The sequence below is a fragment of the Scleropages formosus genome, chromosome 9, assembly GCF_900964775.1.
Source record: "Scleropages formosus chromosome 9, fSclFor1.1, whole genome shotgun sequence".
Taxonomy (NCBI): domain Eukaryota; kingdom Metazoa; phylum Chordata; class Actinopteri; order Osteoglossiformes; family Osteoglossidae; genus Scleropages; species Scleropages formosus.
The window spans coordinates 27,942,496-27,967,056 of record NC_041814.1 but is presented as its reverse complement, the minus strand read 5'-3'; the positions used below and the strand labels follow the sequence as shown (position 1 = coordinate 27,967,056).

At 47.9% G+C, this 24,561-nt stretch overlaps 1 protein-coding gene across 2 annotated transcripts in view; it reads right to left on the bottom strand.

Annotated features, from left to right (window-relative positions):
- The window catches only part of LOC108937053 (disks large-associated protein 1-like), a 141,752-nt gene extending 120,300 nt beyond the window's left edge, over positions 1-21,452 (bottom strand). For both annotated transcript variants that reach the window (XM_029254753.1, XM_029254754.1), the window contains exon 1: positions 20,859-21,452. The gene's annotated coding sequence lies outside the window, so the exon portion shown is untranslated. The remainder of the gene's footprint in view (positions 1-20,858) is intronic.
- Positions 21,453-24,561: the final 3,109 nt, after the last annotated feature.

Genomic DNA, 24,561 nt, shown 5'->3' with positions numbered 1-24,561 from the left:
GCGTTGAAGGAGTATTGGGTCACAAAATGTTTTACTTTCATTAACCCCTTGTCAAGGTCATGGTGGTCCAGAGCCTATCCTGGAATCACTGGCACTAGGCAAGGGTGTACACCCTGGGCGGGATGCCAGTCTATCACAAAGTAGAGATGAGATGCTTATGTACTTCAGGGGACAGCTGGTAGCGAAGTGGTGAGCGGTGTTGCTTTTGAACCCCCAGGTCGCAGGTTCAAATCCCATCTCCAGCTGTAGTGGCCTTGAACAAGGTACTTACCCTGAATGGCTCCAGTAAAATTACCCAGCTTATAAATTGGTAAATAACTGTAAGTAGTTTAATGTTATAAGTTGCTTTGGATAAAAGGATCAGATGAATGACTGTAACTGATTAATAAAGTGTGGAAACTGACAATAAACTCTGGCCATAAATGTGTGGACAGCACAGCCAGAACTCAGTGCAATTTTTTTTCTTTTTTACATGGTCACAAAATCACAGTAACATGACACAGCTTTAGACATGTAATACCACAAATTATATGTTCGCCGCAACAAATAACGCAGCCAAGCATCCAGCCAATGACAGTTTCTGCGTCTCTAAAACCTCTCATTTTAAACTTTGTCTGGTGCATTTTTTTTAACTTAAAAATGATTTTTTTTCTGTTTATGTTCTGCTTTACTTCTGTTATTCATTCATTGACCTGACACTTTCCTCCAAAGCAACTTATGCTTTTTACCAGGCTACTTACAGTGATTTACAGCAGGGAACTTTTTACAGTGTCACTTCAGGGTAAGAACCTTGATCAGGGGAACTACAGCAGGAATACAGATTCCAAACCAGGACCTTCTTATTGGAATGCACACTTTAACCACTGCGCCCCCTGCTGCCCCAGCTTTCCCAGCTCTTAAAGTGTGCTGGTACTTCCAAATTAGGGATGCGCTCCCTGAAAGTAACATGGACACTTTTAACAACTTATAGTTAACTAGCATTATTATTACTATTATTATTATTATTGTTGGTAAACACAGACACACACACACACACACACACACACACACACATTTTCAGAATCACTTGTCCCATACGGGGTCGTGGGGAACCGAAGCCTACCCGGCAACACAGGGCGTAAGGGCGAAGGGGGAGGGGACACACCCAGGACGGGACGCCAGTCCGTCGCAAGACACCCCAAGTGGGACTCGAACCCCAGACCCATTGGAGAGCAGGACCCAGTCCAACCCACTGCACCCCCTGTTAGTAAACAATTGTAAGTAATTTTGGGGAAAAAAGCATCAACTAAATATGTAATTAAAGTTTCCACTTTCCGTTGCCACCTAGGAAACAGCATATGCATGATGATGTGAGCTTCACAAATGCAGCGAACGCTTATCGTCACGGTAACATACGGCAGATTATCGCTGGGCTCCAGTCACCCACGTGTTTGGTGTGACTGGGGGGCAGTGGACACCCCGTAGAGAGTGACTCAACAGCTCACCCCATTTCTCTGAGGAAATGAGTTGACGGGGGAAACGTATGTGCCCATTAAAACGGCAAGGGTTCGAAGACCACTGCTGCTCTTGTTTTCTGTTAAATGCTGATGAGTTGATGTTAACTGCTTCCGTAGTCCCTTTAGAATGACCTGCCCTCCACTTGTGTCCTTAGTGCTAAAAGGGGCGTGTCCATTGACACTTTACATATTTATCAGACACTTTTCTCCAAAGTGACTTCCAACGAACTCTATGTAGTATTATGAGCCCACACACCTTATTCACCGCGGTGACTTACACTGCTAGATACACTACTTACACTAGGTCACTCATCCATACATCAGTGGAACACACACACTCTCTCTTGTCACCTGAACAGCACGTCTTTGGACTGTGGGAGGAAACCAGAGCACCCGGAAGAAACCCACGGGGAGAACATGCGAACTCCACGCAAACTGAGTGGAGATCGAACCCACGTCCTCTAGCACCACGCAGGTGCTGTGAGACAGCGATACTATCCGCTGTGCCAAAATGCCACCCTCTACGGTATCGCTTTCATTGAGTCCATCCATCTCTCGTCCTCTTTTTCCTCCAATGTCCCCGGTGACCAGTGCCTTTTGAGGACAGTCCAATGAGGGTCAGCTGCGGCCAACACACCTACATGGACTGTCTGAGGACAGGAGGCTTCGCTCTGCAGAGCTCAGAACTGCTGGAGATGCAGATGCTGCCTAACGCTCTTGGTTTATGTTATGATTTCTCTGTTTCTTCTATATTTTTTAATAACAATCTTTGCAAGCGGCTCCCGAAACCCCGCACCCCCGACACGCCACACCACGTCCACCTCCGCCACCCACTCTCGCGCAAATCAAATGCTGGCCGAGTCCTTACATCACCACCCCGAGTCGCGCGAAATGTCATCCGAACATTTCATTTTGTGTCCTCATCTGTCCGCATGGAAACGTGTTTTATTGCCAGGCGCAGGACAAAAAGGGGGCAGTGCTTCTGGCACGTGGGGACACAAGAGACGACCGGGGCGACTGGGAAGAAGGAAGGTCAGGTTGACGGCGGCGGGGAGGCGGCGCGGCGAATCACAGTGAATGATGCGCTTGCCGTTTCTTCCGTCGGTCTCTGACTCTTGGCTTTTGTGACACGAGGCCTGTGGCGTGACGTCCGGCTGCCTGTCGCTTGAAAATGTGCTTTTCGGGTCGCAAACGGGGGCCCATGAGGGGGGGGAGAGAGAGAGAGAGAGAGAGCGAGGGAGGGAGAGAGAGGCGAATGAGACCAATCAGTCCTCGGCCACCTGTTTGACCGATTCTGTTCACTTCGGCCACATAATGTATTGCAGTAAGTGACTGCGCGTTTCGTGTTCTCGCTCCCCGGCACGTCGGCCTCTTGTGTTTACCGAGTAAACGGCATATGGTCCCCGCAACCTGAGAGAGACTCGTGCGCCGGCAGCCAGGAATTTTTTTTTAAAAAAAAGAGAACAACCCGCTGGAAGCGAGACAGACGAGGGGGAGACGCAGCCAATCTGGCACCGCGACGCCGCACAACACTTCCGCGGTCGGCCGGTGCGGGGGGGGGCGTCTGGGCGTTGGGCCGGGCGTGAGGCGGCACATCGGCCCGAGCATCACTGCCGTGATCCCAAAGTGAACAACTGGAGCTCTGATTGGAAGCACTGCTCGCACGCTACAGGGAATAAACTATTATTTCAACCGGGAGATTAAATCAGTTTAATTCACCTTTTACACGCTGCCCTCATACCCTGAATTGCTCCGGTAAAAATTACCCGGCTCTGTCAATGGCTATATAATTGTGAGTCGCTTGGGAGAAAAGTATCAGCTCAACGACTGAATGTAAAAAAAAAGGGTAAATGTTTTCAGATCGTCCTATTCAGCATGGAGCAATATGAGCAGCAGTCTAGCTTTTTATAACGTCACACATATTTACATTTACATTTACGTTTATTTATTTATCAGACACTTTTCTCCAAAGCGACTTGGAATTAACTCTATGTAGTGTTACCAGCCCACCTACCTCATTCACCGCGGTGACTTACACTGCTAGATACGCTACTTACACTGGGTCACTCATCCATACATCAGTGGAACACACTTTCTCTGCACACACACACAGACACTCCTCAGAGGTGGAAGGGGCTGCAACTTAAGGGGTGGTCTATCTCCAGAACCAGAGTTTCACACCCGGCCAAAGGACTTAATTTGTCTCACATGAGTCATATTTAAGGATATTTCGTGTAATCTAATACAGGGCAGCAGGTGGTGCTGTGGTTAAGGACTCGCCTTGCAGTCAGAATACTCTGCAGTAGAAATGGTAAATCACTGTAAGGTTGAGTACTGAGCAGTGCAAATGACCTTGGAAAAAGCTATCAGCAGAGTAAAGATGATGATAATAATAATAATAATAATAATAGTTATGATGATGATGATGATACTAGTAATCATCATCATCGGGTGCTTCCTGATGGGTCACCTGCGAAACAGCCTCCCCCAGAGTGCATCGGCGAGTTTCCTTCCCACCGTAACCTCGCATCAGCCTCAGCTCATTACCGCGGTGCAAATGAAGACAGATATTTTATCTCGATTTTCCACAAACAGCTGAATTTTGTGCGATATTAAAGTGCAGATTTAAACATTGCACTGATTGCGAACCGATACCGGTTACTTGTTTCCGCTGCACGTTTTCCAGCCTCAGTTAATATCCCCTTCATAAGGGGCTGGAAGGGACCGTTCAAAGCCACCAAAACAAGATAAGCGTTTTGCCAGCAAGAAAGTAATCCCTTCCTTGTGCGTAGAAATGCTTTTTTTTTTTTTAAAAAAAAAGGAAGAAAATATCAGGCTTCTGGAAAACCATGAAAAATGCTTTAGAGCAATTACTGACAAAACAAAGCCTTATTCCTTCTTTCCATGTCTTTTAAGCATATTTATGACAAAATTACAAACGGTTTTGTATCATTACATGCAAAAACTGTGCTAATGAAATATATGAATATGTATTTTTTAAACAAACACACAACATACACTTGTAAAATGAGGAAGAAGTACAGATCAGAGTAGGACATGAGGTCTTGTAAATTATTATTATTTATCCATCTGACAGTGAAAGTAACTTACATTGTCGGGTAATCAACCTCAACCTGATTCACCCTCAATATGCAGCAGAGTAATTTTTACTGTATCAATTCAGGGTAATTACCATGATCAAGGGTACAATGGCAGGAGTGGGATTTGAACCAGAAACGGTCTGATGGTATGCTGATGGCTCTCAACATGAAGCTACCTGTGACCCTTGACCCCAGTGAATCCCCATATGGGGTCAGGGTGAGAATGGAGTTGGGGGGGGGGGGGGGTGTTACCTTCCAGCTGTACTGGAACCAGTTGCCTTTCTGTAACTCATCCTTTGCTACTTCTGACGTGTCACTGATCATGGTGCTTATTGAGCTGTTCCCCCCACCCCAGCCTTGTGGCCACTGATGCCAGGATAGGCTCTGGACCACCGTGACCCTGACCAGGACAAGCAGTAATGAAAAGCAAGTGAGCTTTCAAACACCCCCCCCCCCCCCCCCCCCCGCCTCCCAATTGTGTGTTATGTTGGTAAACTCACCTTCCTCTGGCTCCCTCCCCTCCCCCACCCCTTTGGGAGGGGCCGGTGTGAACGGCACCTGTGCCTCCCCGCCGGTGCCTGTGTGCTGCTGAGCGTGAAATTAAATGTGGCGTACGGACCTCTGGGGGCCTCACGCCACTCGTGGTGGAGCCGGCTGTGCGCTGCAGCACACGTGCGTCGCCACGGCGACGCCCCCCCCACCAGCCCCTTCGTTTCAAAGCAGGATGGAAGCGTGAGTGAAAAAGATGCTCGGCGTTCGGCTATTTGCCGAAATTTCAACCCATTTGCCAAACCGCTTGGTTTGATATGAGGACGCCGGCCCACTCACCTTCACCGCCGCAGTGTACATTCACCATAAAGTGATGCTGTGTTGCACCAAAACGTTCTTTTGCATAGTAAAGATAATGGTGTAAAGCAGGGGCAGACCCCGGTAAAAACCCCTTCCTCCGAGCATAGGGTCTCTCAGGGTCAGCTAAGAATACGGAGCTCACCGGGTCTTTGGACGGACCTGGATGTCCCAGCATCCTAGCAAATTTCACACAACATAAAGAGACAACTGGTAGCCCTAAGGACATGGAAAGGAAGGGTTGCCGGTTCGAGTGTGTACACGTTTCCTGCTGAACTGCTTAGTGGAAGAATAACCAGCTGTTTGATGGGATCAAATGTAACCCGCTGTGAGCTATGAGAGTGGCCCAGGAAGTAAAAGATGTGGTCACTTTTTGTCCCTCAGAGCTGCTGAATCCCTTCCAATATTCAAGAAGATTCTCAAAACCCATCTGCCGAGCCCCCAAAACCTTCGCAAGTTGGTCCTTCACCACCTTCTGGAATACGTCCGCTATGAAAACAGACAACAGACAAGCTGTGCTTCAGTAATCCAGTGTCTGTGTCTAAAGCTCTTCATCATTTCTTCGTGTACTTTTGTTTACTCTGAATTGTACGTCACTTTGGAGAAATGTCAGTGTCTCCCCAACGGGATTCCAGGGAATGGGAAGCCATGGATGACCTCTGAATTTGAAATGAAGCTGGAAGCGCACTGCACCATCAAGCACGAACAGGGAGCCTTAGGCATCCTCCAAGAATGGTTCCTCATAGCCACATGGTTTATCGTTCCCTTTTCCTGAGCTCCTGCATGGCGGCAAAAAAGAAGGGGCTTTCCAGGTCTTGTGGAGTCGCTTCCGCTCCTAAAATCAATTGACAGCAGGTTCTTTACATAAAGGAAATTAGCAACTCATCAAAAAATCCCATCTATCTCCTCATGGGCTTCCTAGCTGATACTTCTTTTAAAAGCAACTTACAATTATTCACACAATTTCACTGGAGCAACTTAGGGTAAGTATACCATGCTCAAGTGTACAACAAGTAGAGGTGGGACTTAAGCCTGCAACTCTTGGGCTAAAGGCAGCAACTCTAACAACTTTGCTACAAGCTGCCCCTTATACCTTTTCAACATGATGGTTGTGGTCCACAAGACCGCAATGGATTTGCTTCCTGATTCCCACAGAACCCGATCACTCTCCCCAACCAGACGGCAACCGCACTCCAGTTCTGCCTGCTCGGTGATCCCACTCATAAGAGGTCCAGCATGAAAAACCCCAAAGTTCTCAGCTCTGGTTCTAATGTGGTGGAATGAGCAGCCACTGTCCCTCAGAACTGCTGAATCCCTCTCAACATTCATAAAGAAACTCAAAACATGTCTTTTCTTAGACGCATTTCTCTTCTGACCTCCTATCTGCTCCAGACATGTGTACTGTGATATCTGTTTCAAAAATAAAAATCTATCAAAAAACTCTAGAGGAAGGGAAGAGGGACCCTAACACTCATGCCAGAGGGGTTATGAGGAATCTTGAGAGAAAGCCTCAACCCAACCATAAATCCTACCCTAACTCGAACCATAACCTACCAATTACTTCCTTTTTGCTCCACTGGTTCCACAGACACCTCCACTGAAACCTGGCTACATGGCCATTTGCACCAGACACCTTGCAGAAGTGAACAAAAAGAGTTCCTCAACCGCCTAGCTGTGGGCCAGCACCAGAACCAGGGAAGAAGCGCAGAAGGCTACGCGATAAAGTTACGAATGATTTTTTTCTCTTAATTAATGAGAAAAACATAAACACAAATGAAACAGGAGATTGTTGAAGGCCGGCGTGAAGACTCCGCATTGACCCAACCCCCCGTCCTTTGGTCCGTTGTGTTACTCCATCCCCTTTGCAAGAGCGAAAATTCAGACGCGAAACCCCAAAACGTAAAGGAACTGCAGGAAGTCGAGCTGTTCCCAAAAAGGGATTTTCAAACACAGTTCCATCATTTTTTGATACCAAGCACTTAATTTCTTAATTTCTGTCTCGAGTCCTAATTATAAATGTAGGGAACCTGCACCCGCCCAGCACTTCCCTCCAACCCCCTGCTGATCTCGCTTCCATGCAGCGGGATTAGAGCCATTGACTAAACACACAAATTAATGGGAATGAAGCCCAAACACTGCGGGAGGCGCAGCCTAGAGCACAGGGACTTCATACAACTGATTATGTCCTCATTTAAGTGTCCAAGTGGAGCCTTGTGGTGTCCAAGTGGAGGGGACGTCCACCGGGCAGCAACGGGAACAGAACCTGCAACCTTTGGGCTAAAGGCAGCAACCTTCGCTCTTCTAGCCGCTCGGCTGGATCCAGTTGTCCCCGTTCACTTTCAGGGACGAGTGTGGACGGGATGCGTCCTCGGTTTCTCTGGCGGAAGGCTGCGGGCCAGCCACTTAGTTACGAGACAGTGCGCTCTTCCTCGGGACCCCATGCCCCCTCTCGACACAGCAGCCCACACCCCCCACCTTCCTCAATATCGTGCTTGTGAATCAAAGCCACATTTTTGTGTAATCTTCTCCTAATAGAGTCCAACGGGACAAAACCGGCTTTTGGTTCCGTCTCAGAAAGGATCTTCTCAGCCGGATCACTCTACGAGAGCCGTTTCATCTCCCTGTTAGACGGCACCAGGACCTCGTTCTTAATTTAGAAGGGTATGGGTTCCCACTTACACTGAAGGGTATAGCTTATCCATAATATACAGAGAATGCATTCAAATGTTATTGGTTTTTCATCGATAATTTACAAAGAATAAATCTGAAGGGTATAGGTCCTTATTTACACACATTGACTGAAACTACTTGTCCTGAGCAGGGTCCCAGGGAGCTGGAGCCTAACCTGGCAACACAGGGTGCAAGGCTGGAGAGGGAGGGAACACAGCCAGGGCAGAATGCCAGTCCATTGCAAGGCACCCCCAGGAGGACTTGAACTGCAGACCTATGAAAGAACAGGCACAGGCTAAACCCACCGTGCCACCACAGCCCCCAGGTTCTTACCCCTAATTTACAAAGAATAATTCTGAAGGGTATAGGTTCTGATCCGTAGTTTACACTGAATATTTTGGGGGGTAGGAGTATAGGTTCTGATGCACACTTCACAGAGAATAATTCTGAAGGTTACAGGTTCTGATCTACATTTTACACAAGGTGTTCTTAACCTCTTGTTGTCCACAGACTAACTCACATATGGAATGTAAGAACATACATGCAGCTGCCTCCCCGAAAATGGAGAGGCAAGGAAAAGTGCACTTCTGGTGCACATCCAGCGACGCTGAGCTCTTACAATGAAAAGAGGTGTCCGAAAGATGACTTCCTCTGCAGACAGAGAGAGACGCCGACCTTTCGCTCCGGGCAACCCAACACCGCACCGGAGGAGGAAAAGACAGTAATGAGTCAGAGTCCGACTCCTCCAAAAATAGCCGAGGCTGCAAAGCAGACACCTGATGGAGAGGAGAGGCTGGCGGGACGCCAGGCAGCGGGGCGTCGCCACGACGACAACGACCTGGCAGCATCGCGCCACTTTTGGGGCTGCAAACAACGACGACGCGTGAGCGCAGGGGCGCGAGACGCAGAAAAGGTGCCATGTGCCAACGGCATGAAAAATGAAACATTACATGATTTCTAACCGCCCTCTACAGCGGAACGGTGCTGTCAAAGTGCTCTTTCCGTCTGTCTCCCATCACACGCTCGGCTTGCTCATCCGAACCGACCCGAACACTTGGCACATTACGGCACGGCAGTGTTCCCCTTCCAGAGACCTGCTCCGCTCCTTAACAGCTACGCCACCTGCCGTCCTTAAGGCCACGTGATGCTCTTCTACGCATACAGAGATATCTGTACAGAGCTGCAGTCTCAAAGGTTATTATGGTAACAGTCCTCTATATGTACAAAAGTTTGAATCTGCCTCTGTAACCCTTTTAATTATTCACTCTGAAATATGGGTCGGAACCTATAACATTTAGGATATTACCCCGGGGTCCACGAATGTGCTTTAGGGGTCCGTGAAGTTCACCACTGATCCAGAATACCACCAACTTAATACAAGTTTTAAAAAAGTAAAAGTAATTTTATTTTACGAAAATTTAAAATAGCTTATTATTATTTTCTTAATAAAAATTGCAAAGAATCCATTTCAACACGCTGTGAGCAGTTAGTTAATATTTTATGACCTAACTGTTGTATCGTAGTAAACTAGAAATTCTTGCTTTTTGCAATATAATTATCATATTAATGCATTGTTATAATTACTTACTGCTATTTCAATGCAATAAAGCGACATGTTTGCTGGTGGGGTCCATAGCTTCCATCACATTCTAAAAACGGTGCATGACCTAGGAAGGGTTAAGAACCCCTACTGTAAAATATGATTCAGAACCTATAACCTTTGCCAGTATTTTGTCGAAAGTATGGATCCGATTACTATACAAAGGAAGCCACCATGGTAAGCTGCTTACACTGATTTACCCACTTATACAGCTGATAGTTTTTACTGTATCAACTCAGGCTAAGTACCTTGGTCCAGAGTACTACAGCAGATGGGATTCAAACCTGTGACCTTCACGTCCAAAGAGGGCAGCTCTAAGCACTGAAGACAGCTGTATAGTTATTGGAACATCGACTCTGGTTTATAGCACCTTCAGCTCACAAATGCTTTAATGGGACTTAAACCAGCAAACGACTGGTGATGATGCCAGGTCCTTAACCACGAAGCCAGTTGAGGCTCTGAGCTGCAGGCCCTTAAACTGAGTCTGTGCTCTTTGCGTCTGCCAACAGGTTTTGAATTATTTGTCATGTTTTCCTCGCTCGAACCGGTGCCAGACCTCAGAGATGGTTAAAGAGCCGGGATGTCGCAGAAAGCCGCCGTGGCCTCCTATTGCCTCTGTTCTGCTTCATTATCCCTCTTCACATACGGGTGCGATGGAATCGCTGGCACCTGATTTCAGCGATCTGCCGTAATTCTTTATTTAACGTCTGAATTAAAAGCCAAAAATACATCTGCGGGCGCGCGAAGGATGCGTCTCTAAAAATAGCGCGCCAGAACAATGGGAATCAAAGCTTCCCGGGGAACAAACCAGCCGTCCCAGCGGAGCCTCGCGTTAAACTTTTCAAACATCTGCACGGCAACCGTGACTACAGCATCTGTTCGAGCAAACAAAGACGGGGAGAAGACGCCGTGTTTCTGACGCGATAGCCGCAGCCATCTGCAGGATCAGCACACTGTCGGGGTCCTGATGCTGCAGTCCCCCTAACCCTAACCCTAACCCACCAGGTCATTTGTGGGTTGGAGCCCACAGAACTTCGGCACACGATCCTGTTTACCTACTCGTTCGAATAACACACAGGGGCAGCAGGTGGCGTGGTGGTTAGAGCTGCCAGCGTTCAATACCACCTCCTGCTGGAGTACTCTTCATCAAGGTACTTACAGGAGAGCCATGTAACACAGACTTTAAAAACAATTTAGAGTCACCAGCTTAAATTTATATATTTAGCAGAAGCTTTTCTCCAAAGCAACTTCCAATGAACTCTGTGTAGTGTTATCAGCCCACACACCTTATTCACCATGGTGACTTACACTGCTTACACTGGCTCACTCATCCGTACATCAGTGGAACACACACACTCTCTCTGTCACTCACACACTATGGGTGAACCTGAACAACATGTCTTTGGACTGTACGGGGAAACCAGAGCACCCAGAGGAAACCCATGCAGACTGAGCAGGGATCAAACCCATGTCCTCTCGTACCACCGAAGTACTGTGAGACAGCTGCACTACTCGCTGTGCCACTGTGCCCCCAGTTAACCTGAAACACATCTTTGGACTGTGTGTGGAAACCAGAGCACTCAAAGAATCCCATGCAAACTCCCCATGGGGATCAAACCTACATCCAACAGCATCAACCAGGCACTGTGAGACAGCAGTGCAACCCACCACGCCACTGACGCAGACAGCAAAATGGGTGACGGTCGGAAGCAAACGGGCTGCCGCGCAACATCGTCACACATCTCGATTTTGTCAACTCTGCAAAACAGGGCCGAAAGCAGCCGGGTTCGGGAACCACGCACAACCGCTTCTCCCGAGTCTCCAAGGCCTCTACCAAATAAATAAATGTAAATGCACTGCGGCATTGACACGACAACCCGGGGAGCTAATTCAATCCACGCATCGAGCAGAATTTCCCACTTTATCTGGAAGCAGAGCGAAGGAATAATGGAAAAAACGGCGGCGATCGTAAACGCTAAAGCGAGACACAAAGCGCTAGCGACAGGCTGCGCTCCGCGGCCCCCGCCGCCTTTCCGCGGCTTCCTCGCAGGAAAGAAAAGCCCTCTAAATTATACATAGCATGGCTCCGGGAAGTGTGGCACTTTTAAATCATTCAGAGGTTTTTAAACACACCCTAACCAGCGTGACCGGGAAGCTCAATATGCGCGCGAGCCGAAATCTGATAAGCGGGGAGGCGATCAAAGGCGCTCGCTCGCAATGAAGGCGCGCTTTGTTAACGCGATCGCCGGCGGCTCGGGCCTAGCGAGCCGCTAACGCCCCTCTTTCAAAGAAAGAAAAACTGCGGTACAACGTAGCGCTGAGCTGCCCCGCTACCGTCTTTAGAAATTTAAGAGGTGGACGCCCGTCGTCGACGGCCAGCTCCTCCCGACCGTTCTCTGCGCTGGAGGGTGGCCGATCGAACCTTCGGCCTACAGCGAGGCCGACGCCTCTGAGGAGTCAGGGTCTGTTTTTAACTCTTATGAAGGACACGAAAGAGCTGCGACACCGAAGCCAAATCCATACAACAAGGAAAGACATCGCTTTCATTGATTTAACAGACGCTGTTCTCCAAAGCAACGCGCAATGAACACTATGTAGCATTTAGCTTTACTTTCATCCCAGGTCACCTACGATGCTGGATACCCTACAGTACACTACCCACAGTCAAACACTCCTCTATACAAGAGGGCAATGTAGCACACTGATACACCGATCAGCCACAACATTGAAACCGCTGACAGGTGACGGGAATAACATTGATCATCTTGTTACAATGGCTCCTGTCAAGGGGTGGGATATATTAGGCAGAAAGTTAACAGTCAGTTCTTGAATTTGATGTGTTGGAAGCAGGAAAAGTGGTCAAGCGAAAGGATCTGAGCGACTTTGACAAGGGCCAAATTGTGATGGGTGGATGACTGGGTCAGAGCATCTCCAAAACGGCTGGTCTTGTGGGGTGTTCCTGGTATGCAGTGGTTAGTACTGACCAAAAGTGGCCCAAGGAAGGACAACTGGTGAACCTGCGACACGGTGATGGGCGCCCAAGGCTCATTGATGTGCGTGGGGAGCGAAGGCTAGCCTGTTTTGGCTGATCCCACACAAGAGTTACTGTAACACAAATTGCTGAAAACCTTGATGCTGGCCATGTATAGAAAGGTGTCAGAACACACAGTGCATCACAGCTCGTTGTGCATGGGGTCCATAGCCACAGACTGGTCAGAGTGCCCATGCTGTCCCCTGTCCACCGCCGAAAGCACCTACAATGGGCACATGAGCGCCAGAACTGACCATAGAGCAATGGAAGAAGGTGGCCTGGTCTGCTGAATCATGTTTTCTTTTAGATCACGTGGACGGCCGAGAGCATGTGCGTCATTTACCTGGGGAAGAGACGGCAGCAGGATGCACTCTGGGAAGAAGGCAAGCCGGCAGAGGCAGTGTGATGCTATGGGCAGTCTTCTGCTGGGAAACCTTGGGTCCTGCCATTCATGTGGATGTTACTTTGACATTTAGCACCTACCTAAAGATTGTTGCAGACCACGTACACCCCGTCACGGCATTGGTATTTCCTGACGGCAGTGGCCCTGCCACACTGCAAAAATTGTTCAGAAATGGTTTGAGGAACATGACAAAGAGTTCAAGGCGTTGACTTGGCCTCCAAATTCCCCAGATCTCAATCCGATGGAACATCTGTGGGATGTGCTGGAGAAACATGTCCGATTCATGGAGGCCCCACCTTGCAACTTACAGGACTTAAAGGATCTGCTGCTAACGTCTTGGTGCCAGATACCAGAGGACACCTTCAGAGGTCTTGTGGAGTCCGTATCTGGAGGGGTCAGAGCTTTTTTGGCAGTAGAAGCGGGACCTACACGATATTAAGCAGGTGGTTTTAATGTTTTGGCTGATCGGTGTATATACAGCGCTGCTTGGAAGTATGTGAAGCCCATGTGTCCCACAGTTTCACCACGAAATGGGTATTTAATGAGAATCAGTGTTTCTCATGTGACGTAAGAAGTGTGTAATGACCAATTCCATATGTTGTTTTAGAGGAAATTGCGTGTAGTAGAAACACACCAGTAGGGCAGGTGTAAAAATAAGGGAAGCCCAAGTTACACTGGTTAAACCAAGTAGGAAAGTATAATCGGGGTATAAATCATAACCACATAACCACTATCACACCATCCTGGCACTGTTACACACCAGGACGATCTGCAGCCCCCCAGTACAAAACCAGATACAAATATAGGTGAATACAAGACAACACTTAGAGTATTTAGCAGAGGCGATCATATAGCTGTCTCACAATTCCCAGAAAGGTGACGAAATATTCCACCATTCATAAGAACTTCGAAGCAGGTCAAATGTTCTCTTTTCTAGTGGAAGCACAGAAGTTAAAGCCAACCAAGTATCTGCGGAGGAAGCTCCTGGAAGAGACCATAGCAATAAAACACATATTCTTGCCTAAAGTGTAAGAAACATCTTAAATACATGCGCAATATGTTCGGAGTACATATTCCATCTTTTGTTCATCAAAAACAAAATTTGGATTGTGATCAAACACAAAAGTGCACCACAGCTGAAAATAATATAAATGCCAAGAAGACAACGTGAAGTGTAGCAGGACTTGCAGTAAACAATATAATAATATCTGGGAATTATTATAAGTGGGGAGGTGCGGTGGCGCAGTGGGTTGGACCACAGTCCTGCTCTCCAGTGGGTCTGGGGTTTGAGTCCTGCTTGGGGTGCCTTGTGATGGACTGACGTCCCGTCCTGGGTGTGTCCCCTCCCCCTCCGGCCTTACGCCCTGTGTTGCCGGGTAGGCTCCGGTTCCCCCGAGACCCTGTATGGGACAAGCGGTTCTGACAGTGTGTGTGTGTGTGTGTGTGTGTGTGTGTGTGTGTGTGTGTGTGTGTGTGTGTTATAAGTGGAGCAGCTGCCTTTGGAAACAAAGTTTGCAGGTTTGAGTCTCAGCTATAGTTGAGCATTTACAAAAATTTATTTAGCAGACACTTTTCTCCAAATCACCTTCCAATGAACTCTATGTAGTGTTATCAGCCCACACACCTTATTCACCATGGTGACTTACACTGCTAGATACACTACTTACACTGGGTGACTCATCCATACATCAGTGGAACACACACACACTCTCTCTTTCTAACTCACACACTCTGGGTGAACCTCAACAGCATGTCTTTGAACTGTGGCAGGAAACCAGAGCACCCAGAAGAAACCCACACAGCCACAGGGGAGAATATGCAAACTCCACACAGACTGAGCAGTGATTGAACCCACATCCTCTTGCACCACCCAGGCACTGGGAGACAGCAGCACTACTCACTGTGCCACCATGCCACCACAAGCTACTTACCCTAAATTACTCCAGTAAAATTACCCAGCTGTATAAATGGGTCAATAATTGTAGGTACCTGAACATATTAAGTCATTTCGGAGAAAAGTCTCAGCTAAATGAATAAACGTGCACGTATGTAAAAATAAGTAACACGTGGCACCACTTTGCAGCTCCGGGAAGCCGAGGCCCGGCGAGGAAGAGGCAAAAGGGAGCAAGATGACACAAAGTAAACTGTTCTGATCACAATGTGAGCGTGAAACATCCCGACCCTCTTGACATTTCCACTCGCCTTGAGAGTTACAAATGGGCCTTCTGCTGGCGTGTCATCACATCCAATTTCCCCCCAACATGAATCCCTCGCACCGCTCAAGAATACATTACCTTGGTATTGCGTCACACCCGCACAACCCAACTGACGGAAAACGCCTTTTTGCCCCTTTTCATTAAACAAAAAATCAATAAACTCAACAATAAATGATTTTGTAGCGGACATAAATTCTGTACTTGTGATTTTTGCATATCCTCAGTACATTCAGTGACAAAAGGCATAGTAATACAGTTACACACCTTTATTCACAGTCGGGGTCCAGGCCAGAAGGTTATGAGATGTACTACTGAGAACAATCAGTGTTTGAGGAACCCATGCAAACCTCATAGTTTCCCAGAGGCATTCTAAAAAGAAGTCTGTTAGGAGACACGTTCTGAGGATAACTAGCAATCACCGATGCCCCCGGGATCACACACCACCTTAAGTTACAGCACTCTGAGTGACACTTCGAAACACCGAAGAGGGATGCTGTGAAGCACTCAGAAGTAACAAGTACACAGGGTGACCCAGAAGACTGAAAATGTCCGCTCTCCGACATTATTAACTAACTTCTTTAGCTGGCATACTTATCCATAATGACGTACAATGTTATACGTCACTTTACTGTAATTTTTACTGTGCAAATTCAGGCTGAGTACCATGGTCAAGGGAACTACAGTAGGAGTGAGACTGAATCCTAAAACCTACAGACTGCAAGGAAAGGCTCTAAGCACGATGCTTCTGCCAGTACTCCTAACTAGCCCATCTAGTCTCACTAGTACCACCACTACTACTAGCATTCCCATTGGTACTACAGCTGCTACCGATTCTAGTTACTATATTAGGACTCTACATTTCAAAGTACTTTACACAAAATGACAGCTGCTTGAAAGAAAATCATTTAGTTTTGAATGAGAGCATGGCTCATTTGCATATTTGAATATATTTGAATATATATTTCACCACATAAGATTTTTTAATCACAAGACGAGAACGTAGACACGTTAATCCAGCCTGATTAGTTGGTTTGTCTGAAATGAACGCAGCAGACAGTAACTTATGTCACATAAAATGTACATCAATGCGCAACCGCGATTCTGCAAACCAGGGCTTCTGTCCAAGGCCGTGTCCTTCAGCCACAGCATTCTTTAAGCATTACAATACTTTCTCTCTTTTTTCACATATGGCTATACCACCCTAAAAAAAGCCCATTTCACATATGTAAATCTCATGTAATTTCTGATGGAAAGTCAGGTACCACGTGTGTGTGCACCGTGTCAGTTGTCGACCACTTTACCTTCTGCACGTGACTATGCATTTTGCTCCTGAAAATGTCTCCCTGAACCGGTTTCACACCCCTAATGAACTGTGTACCAGTTCAAAGCCCAGCTCTGAAGGGTTAAACTGTGTGGGATCATTCAGTGTGCGCAGTTTGAGTGGTGTAACCCCTGGCAGGTGAACGGGCGAGTTGAACTACAGACAGAAGGCTGGCCATATGGTCCGAAGATGAGGACTGAAATTGTATCACCCCGAGTAGCCCCTCCCTCAAAAGAAAGCTGTCCAATCGAATCATGTTCCGCCCCTTATGCCTTCGTGCTTTCATGTATCGACACAGACAACACATTCGGGATGTGTCTGAATGTTCCTCAGTGTGGTTACAGTGCGGTCATACAGGGTTATCTGTAACAGGTCTGTACGGAAATCCATAGACACCTCAGTGGCTTCGGGTGACACGTGTTGGCACTCGGATTACAAACGTTGAAAATGCCAGATACAAATAAACACAAACAAGCAAACAAACAGAGCAAAGTGACAAGGGTAGTTGCTTAGCGCTTTTCACAGGCTCCAAAGGCCTCGGATCTCAGCAGCAGTGAGATTCTTCTAGCGGTGCCACGTCTCATTGCTGTAGGGCAGACAAGCGTGTCTTTATTCCCTTCTCACCCTGGCCTTGCCAGCATTATGTTCCCAAATGTGCAGCCTAATCCAAGAGAAGGCGAGGAGACGACTTCAGTGGGGGGGATTTTTGGCCGATGAGTACAGTGTGACAGTACAGTGCGTGTAGGACAGCTCAGAGGTGTAAGGCTCCCTTTTCTTTTTTGTCTATATCGGGGGCACAGAGACGGGGACATGGTTTTGTTCCGGTTAAACTGCCTTGCTGCAAAAACTGGCCTTCGACAAGTGGGACTCCACAGACCTCATCTATTCACATTTTGGTGCAACCTGCCAGAAGCCTCTCTTTAGGAATACAACCTCCCCTTCTCTGAAGGCAACATATGTCTGGAACCTTAATAGGGTTGGGACATGTTTAAGGGTTAGGGTTGGACGCTAAGGTTAGGGGTTCAGGTTACATGAATACGACTGATTCACAGATTCGTTGGGTTAGGGTTAGAAGTACAGTTACATGGTCACAGACCCTCAGTTCACAGATCCTACAGCATACAGCAGCCCTGTAGGGGCACTCATCTGTATGGGTGTCAGAGCTCGTGGACTGGCGCATTAAACCCGAAAATGACCGAAGGGTAGCGATGCGCAAAGGCTTCAAAACTTGAATCAAAGAATCAGTCTTAATCCCAACTAACGCACACCCATCCAGCAGAGCGGCAGCACAGATCTGGCAATTCCCAAACTCCCACTGACAATTTCTTTTGACAGCGCCCCACGGAAGGACCCAAACTAATGTGAGCTGCCATGTAATCCAGCAGAAACAGGACAGGGAAGGACTCCGACCACATATTTTGGGAATACCATAAAGACCAAGAGGTTGGCCGTTCAGATCCCATGCCACACCATGTCAATATACAGTTTAATATAGCTCGTACCCTGGATTTCGTTAGCAACAATTATCCAAGCATGTACATGGCCACATGTATAATTCTACCTTGTGTGCATATGTAAGGTGATATTAAGTCTTCATTAAGCCTGTAAGAATCGGACGCTGAACATGTAAGGAAACCAAACTAAGCGGATAAGCCTGGTGAAGCATGGAAGTCCTGGAAACATGGACTCTTGGACCATCTCCCAATTATCAGCCCAGTGTCCCAGCAACCTGCCCAGGTGGAAACGCACACTCTAGCAGTGTGATGAGCAGAAGCTGGTGAGCTGCCTTGACAACACTGGCCATCCTCCCACCTCCGCTGGCCGCAGACGCCCTCGGCCGCACGTTCGCGGAGGTTGAGAGCTTTTATTTGCAGAAAAAGCAAGAGAGCCGCTCTCCAGTCAAGTGGTCGGTCGAACGCAGCGCATCGAGCCGCCATCGGTATCAATGGGTTCGAACAAAACGTTTCCATATTTAATTCCTCCGACCATGAAGATCACACACTGGGGTAATTTATTCACATTTACTGGGCAAACTGAACAAGTTCTCCTGTGAGAATGAATAGAGTTCTTAGTGTGCTTCTGCAGCGGATTCAGAGGGAACACCAAGCAGGGAACACCGCTGATAGTGAGGACACACTCCAGAGAGTCAGGAACACACTGTTGATAGTCTGGATATAATCCAGAGAGATGGAACACACTCCCGATACTCAGAACATACTCCTGATAGTGAGGACACACTCCTGATAGCCAGGTGACACTCCTGAGGTGCAGCCACAAGAAGAGCAGTGAGTCCATGCTGCTGTCAGCGTACAGCAATCTCAAACACACAGTGGCGTGTGGGGTAGGCAAGGATGCTGGGAGGATCACGGATGGCGTGTGGTGCACAGGATACCCCTCCCGCAGGAAGGCCGAAAGGTGAAAGTACCAGGACATCACTACAGCTCGTGTGCTTAGTGACCATGAAGCTTTACCGTGTTCCTGTTTCATTTATTTATAACACTTCCAACTTTATTATAATGATAGTAACAGCACATTTTTTTTTTCTCCACCACCGGACTAGAACCTGCGCCTTTGCAAAACTGCCCAAAGATGGTTGCATGGTCTGGTCCACGTTTCTCATCCGCGCGCCAGCGGAGGGGGCGTGTCCCGAGCTCGTGACGTTACCGAAGGGTGTGATGACATCACACCAATGTCTCGCGCACGGTCTTCTGCGGTTCCAGTTCTAGTTGCAGGGGATGGAAGCAGGGGCTGGGGGGGGGGGGCAGATCAGTGTGCCTCTTATCGATCCCCCTTTAAACACGTCACTCATTTCCGGACAACTTCGGCCGATGCGCACGTTGATAATTCACGATATTGCGGGGGCGGGGCCGAGCGCACGAGACGAGAGATGTGTTACGTCTCCGTGTTATTATTGTGCCGCCGACACGACTGGAACGCGGATTACAGTTAAATAAAATGAGAGCGAGCGACTGAGAGCGCGCGCGCGTACACACACACACACACACACACACACACACCAAACAATCGCATTCCCAGCCCGGGCCGGATCGAAGCAGTGAACGAGGTGCCGATAGCCCGATTACGCGTCCCGCGAGGTGCCCCGGCGCGAGCAGGGAGGTGAGCGCGAGCGCAGATGCCATGGTGTCCGGGAACGCGGATCTCATTGCGAACACGCCACGGGCGCCGCTGAGACGACGAGCCCTGCTCCTCCACTCCGGACACACTGACTGGACACCAGACACTGGACACCGGACACGGGCGTAGGTCTGTCACTGAACCGCGCGCACGTCGCGTCCGTTCGGCGCTCCGCATCTCGACGTGCTTTTCGCGCTCCGCACTGCTGCCACCACATGCAGTCAGCACACTGTCCACACACAACACACACAACACACACACAGTCCACATTCAGAGTCCATCCGACTCCACATGCACGCAGTGGGCAGCGCGCGCACACACTCTCGCTCCTGTATATTATATTATAGTCCGTACAGTCCACGTACATATATAATATAGTCACGCCAATGGAGCGCACACACACAGTCCACACACAATACACACTTGACTGTCACAGCTGACTTGAGTATCACCCGAATTCACACCAATGACCAAACGACACCTTCGGAATGCAGCTCCCTCTGCTCCCATTATGCTTTTGCGCACTGATCTTTTTTTTGTTTTGTTTTAATCCGCATAATACGACTTGTCCTGGATATTAAAAAGTAAATCGCACCGCGGACCAGTTCATTATAAGGAATTAAATCAAAGTGTGTGTGTGAGAAATATACGCTCCTCCTTCCACAAACAAACGAGCGCTGCAACGACAACAAACTCCGCGTCCCTCGTCCTTCCTCTCCATTTATCCCGCAAAATTCGGCGCGTCTGCAGTCGCACGAACACGGAAGCGCACCGGCGCAATTTGGACGCTTCCACGGAAGAACGCGGCGTCTAAAACGCGGCTCTCCGCTCCTACCGCATCCGGCGCGCGCGTTGGACGGACTAGCGTTTCATCAGTTGAACGGACACGTTTAGCGCGAGAAACCGGTTGTTCGGGTCGTTCGGGGACCAGCAGCGGACAGCAGCTGCCAAAGAGCGGGAAAGAGACGAGGCGAAGCGAGAATGATTTAATCATGAGAGTGGAAAGAAGATAATTAAAGCGGCGTGTTAATTGTCTCACCTCGAGTGCGCCGCGACGCTTTGTGGAAACGGCGAAGTAGCGTGCAGCGAAAAGCCGGAATTAATCCCCAGACGGTCCGCTGACCGCGATGCGCTTAGCGGGTCCGGACCGGTCCGCACAGAACCGAGCCGAGCCGAGCCGATCCGATCCGAGCCGTACGTGCCCGTCCGCCGCGGCAGCGCCGAGATCCGGACCGGAGCCCAGACCCTCCTCGCCTCGGCGTCTCCGTCCTGCGCCACTAAACTCCGCCGACCGAGCAGAGAGAGAGTCCGGCCGATGAGCAATCGATAAGATTCAAATCAATCAGATTCGATTGCGGACGAACTTTCTCCGGTCCGGTTAGGATCCATAAACGCGCAGCCTGGTCCCAGGTCGAGGTGGTGGATGACTGAATCATGCAGCTTTTACATCGTCCTTACCGCGTTTACACGGGTCCACTTACACAGACATGATCACAGGGACTCGTCTAATTCCAGCGAGTCCGTCTTCAACTCGTACCACCTCACAGTCCACACAGACAAACACAAACACACACACACACACACATCTGTGACGCAAAACGCCACTTGACTTCTCCGTCATATTCATATTCATATTCGCATCATTAGCGGCTGGGCGCTCGTCCGTTCCGCTTTAAAGCCGAAGACACGCCGAGAGGTTGTGGGATGTCTGCTTTAAACATTATTGATCACTCACTGTCCCTTTCATCTCTTGCTGGGGAGGTTAGTCAAGCAGACTGGCACTTTTACCACGTTATACATCGATTCGCTATTTTCACTCGCATATGCTGAGATTTAAATTGGCAAATGTGGCCTTAACTGCCCTATAATCAGACTTTTGCATTTATTATTATTATTAATGGCGTCATTACAGTAAGGTAGAAGTAGTAGCAGAAAAAAAACGTAGCAATAATAAGAACAAAAACATCAGTACTACTATTAATAATAATAATAATAATAATAATAATAATAATGAAAGCAAAAAGGGCATCTATAGCAACCTGGAGATGCCCCCATGCCAACCAAATGTATCTAAAGTTCAGAAGATCATACATATCCTGAGCAAATTTCTTGGGTGAATTTCTTTGGTCTCTGTTAGATCTGAATTCCTCAAAAACCAACTGAAATATTTGCCTGAGAAGAATGATGAAATATACTAATAGTACTGCTATTACTACAGCTCCTTGCAAATAAATTTTTTTTTTTTTTCCAGAAACCCTTGTGTTTTGTAACACTCACCTTGTTACTTATTACTTTGTGTAAATATGAAACTCTTAGTGTTTTATGCTCCAAAATCATACAGATCTACATGTGTCCAGATAAACATATTACAGTGAATATTTAGGAGGCAAGATGAGTGATATCACATGAGATGAACACTGGAAGGTATGGACAGGATTAGGGTTAGAGATGGACAGCTGTACATGCCATGAAAAGGTATCCTGTTGCACCTTCAGAGGGTACAAAGGGTGACGAATACATGAAGGAGCAGTTCTAGGGCGGCGTTCTGTCTTTTCTGCCAGGGCTGGACACAGAACAGGTCTGGAACCTATGGAATGCAGTAAAAAATATTGTTTAATGAAGAAGACAATGCTGGTACAAGATTACATCTATTAAATGTTACCCCACATTGGTGGACATGGCACTGAAGCCCTAATGGAAGATTTCCTAAGACAAAATTTGGACAGATATACGCTAAGATGAACATCACACACACACACACACACACACACACACACACACACACACAATAAAGAACTTAAGGGCCAAAGAAGTGTTTTGTGGCCTTGCAGCAGGAGGTCTGCTAGGGAGCAACAGGTTTACTATGTCTATTAAACACCTTCCACCCTGTTATGAATGTCATGGATATGTATATGTGTGTGTAGATATGGAGAGCCAGAATTAAAAAAGAATGGGGAAAAGGGTAAAATGAGGGAAAAGGCACAATTTGTCTTCATTAGTTGTGTGTTGCGTTGTTAGTGTGTTACTGAGCTCCTGCTGAATTAACTCCACCGGGAGCATGGTATACCGTGGTATGATGCACGATATGACTCCTTCTCTTATTTCTCCTAATGTTTCTCTTAGCGGAACCGTTTCTCATTGCAAAGAGGCCCATTTTGGAGCCTTCAGCTGGACCCACCCCTGTTTGGAGGTTGGCTATAGGTTCAGCTCTCACTCATATTGTAGTTAGGGTTGCATGTGGCACTTAGACTTACTACCAGTGTTTTAGTCCAAACTATACCGTGTCAGTAGGACCATTTCGTTTTCTTCAAAGTATTCAACTAAAAGCAAAGACTCATCACAGGTTTCGAGTGGTCGGGGATCGGCGCTATGGCAACCACTGACCCCATATGTGGACTGCCCACGCCTTCAGATTAACGACCAATCAACCCCCTGCTTCATCTGCAGGTCGCGTATAAGATACATGGATGTCACCGAGCAACGTTGAGATAGGGTTAGGGTTACCTTACCCTAGAACAAACCCTAACCCTAACTCGTCATGGCTCAGTGACGTCTGTACATGTTATACAGCAGCAGGGGCTTCTGTGATTCGAGCTACTACTGTGCAGTAACAGGATTTAGGTTCAAATCCCACTCCTACTATCGTACCCTTAATGAGGATACTTACCCTAAACTGATACAGTAAAATTTATACTGCTGTACAAACAGGCAAATCACTGTAAGAAGCTGAACATGCATGCTGCTTTGTATTAGCGCTTTAGATAAGTGAATTAAGAATAGAGCTCATTTGCATTTGTAATATTATATTTACCGTAATCGAGGTTTCGGATTGGTTGAGATTGCCAGTGCCATAGAAAGTCACTCACTGTTATTAACAGTTTGTCTTAGTCAGGGTCACAGCGGTCTGGAGCCTATCCCTGAACCCAGATCACTGGGGTTCATGCTAGGAAGAGTACACCCTGGACAAGACACCAGTCCATCACAGGGTAACTAAAACTGCCGCATGACTGGCCGAAAATTCTGGAAAATAAGCCCAGTGAACAGGGTGTAAGAGCATAGTGTACAAACCCCGGACAAAGGAGCGAACTCGATAAATAGATCATGTTTCTTAATCTCCGTAACTGTCAGGAACCAGGTTGTGCCTCTTAAACACTCTCAGCTGCGCAAACCAGTGAGAAGAGACGTCAGCGTTGAGGTCCGCGAGCTTCAGACCTGCAGTCGCACGTGGAGCCGCGAGGCTGCGGGTTTGAGGCTTGACGGTCCTTCGGGGGTGGGGGCGCAAAGGCGGCCGCGGACGCACGGCGGCACGTGGCGGGGACGCTGCGCCCACGCGCTCACCTGCGGTTACCGTCGCTCGGTGGCTCTCCAGGCACCTGCGCCTCGATTCTTTTTTCATTTAAACCTGCGGTGCGCCGAGCGCCAGGGGTGGGGGGCGCTGAGGGGACAGGTGTGGAGGAGCCGGAGCAGGAGATGAGATCCGGAGCACTGAAAAGGGGTCTTTGTGAATCCAGGTTCTGAGTTTCCCGCCCCAGGTGGGATTTTTTTTCATTCGGTCCTGGGGAGGGGAGGTATTTCATTCCCTTTGTAGATCGTTTCCTCTATTCCATCCATTCCAATTATTCCATAAAATCACCCTGTTAGGCAAATTCCTGTTGTGAGGACTTTGAACAACCATTATTTCTTATGGAAATAAAACAAACAGTTCTAGGATGAAAAATACAACATTTAAAATATGTTAAACA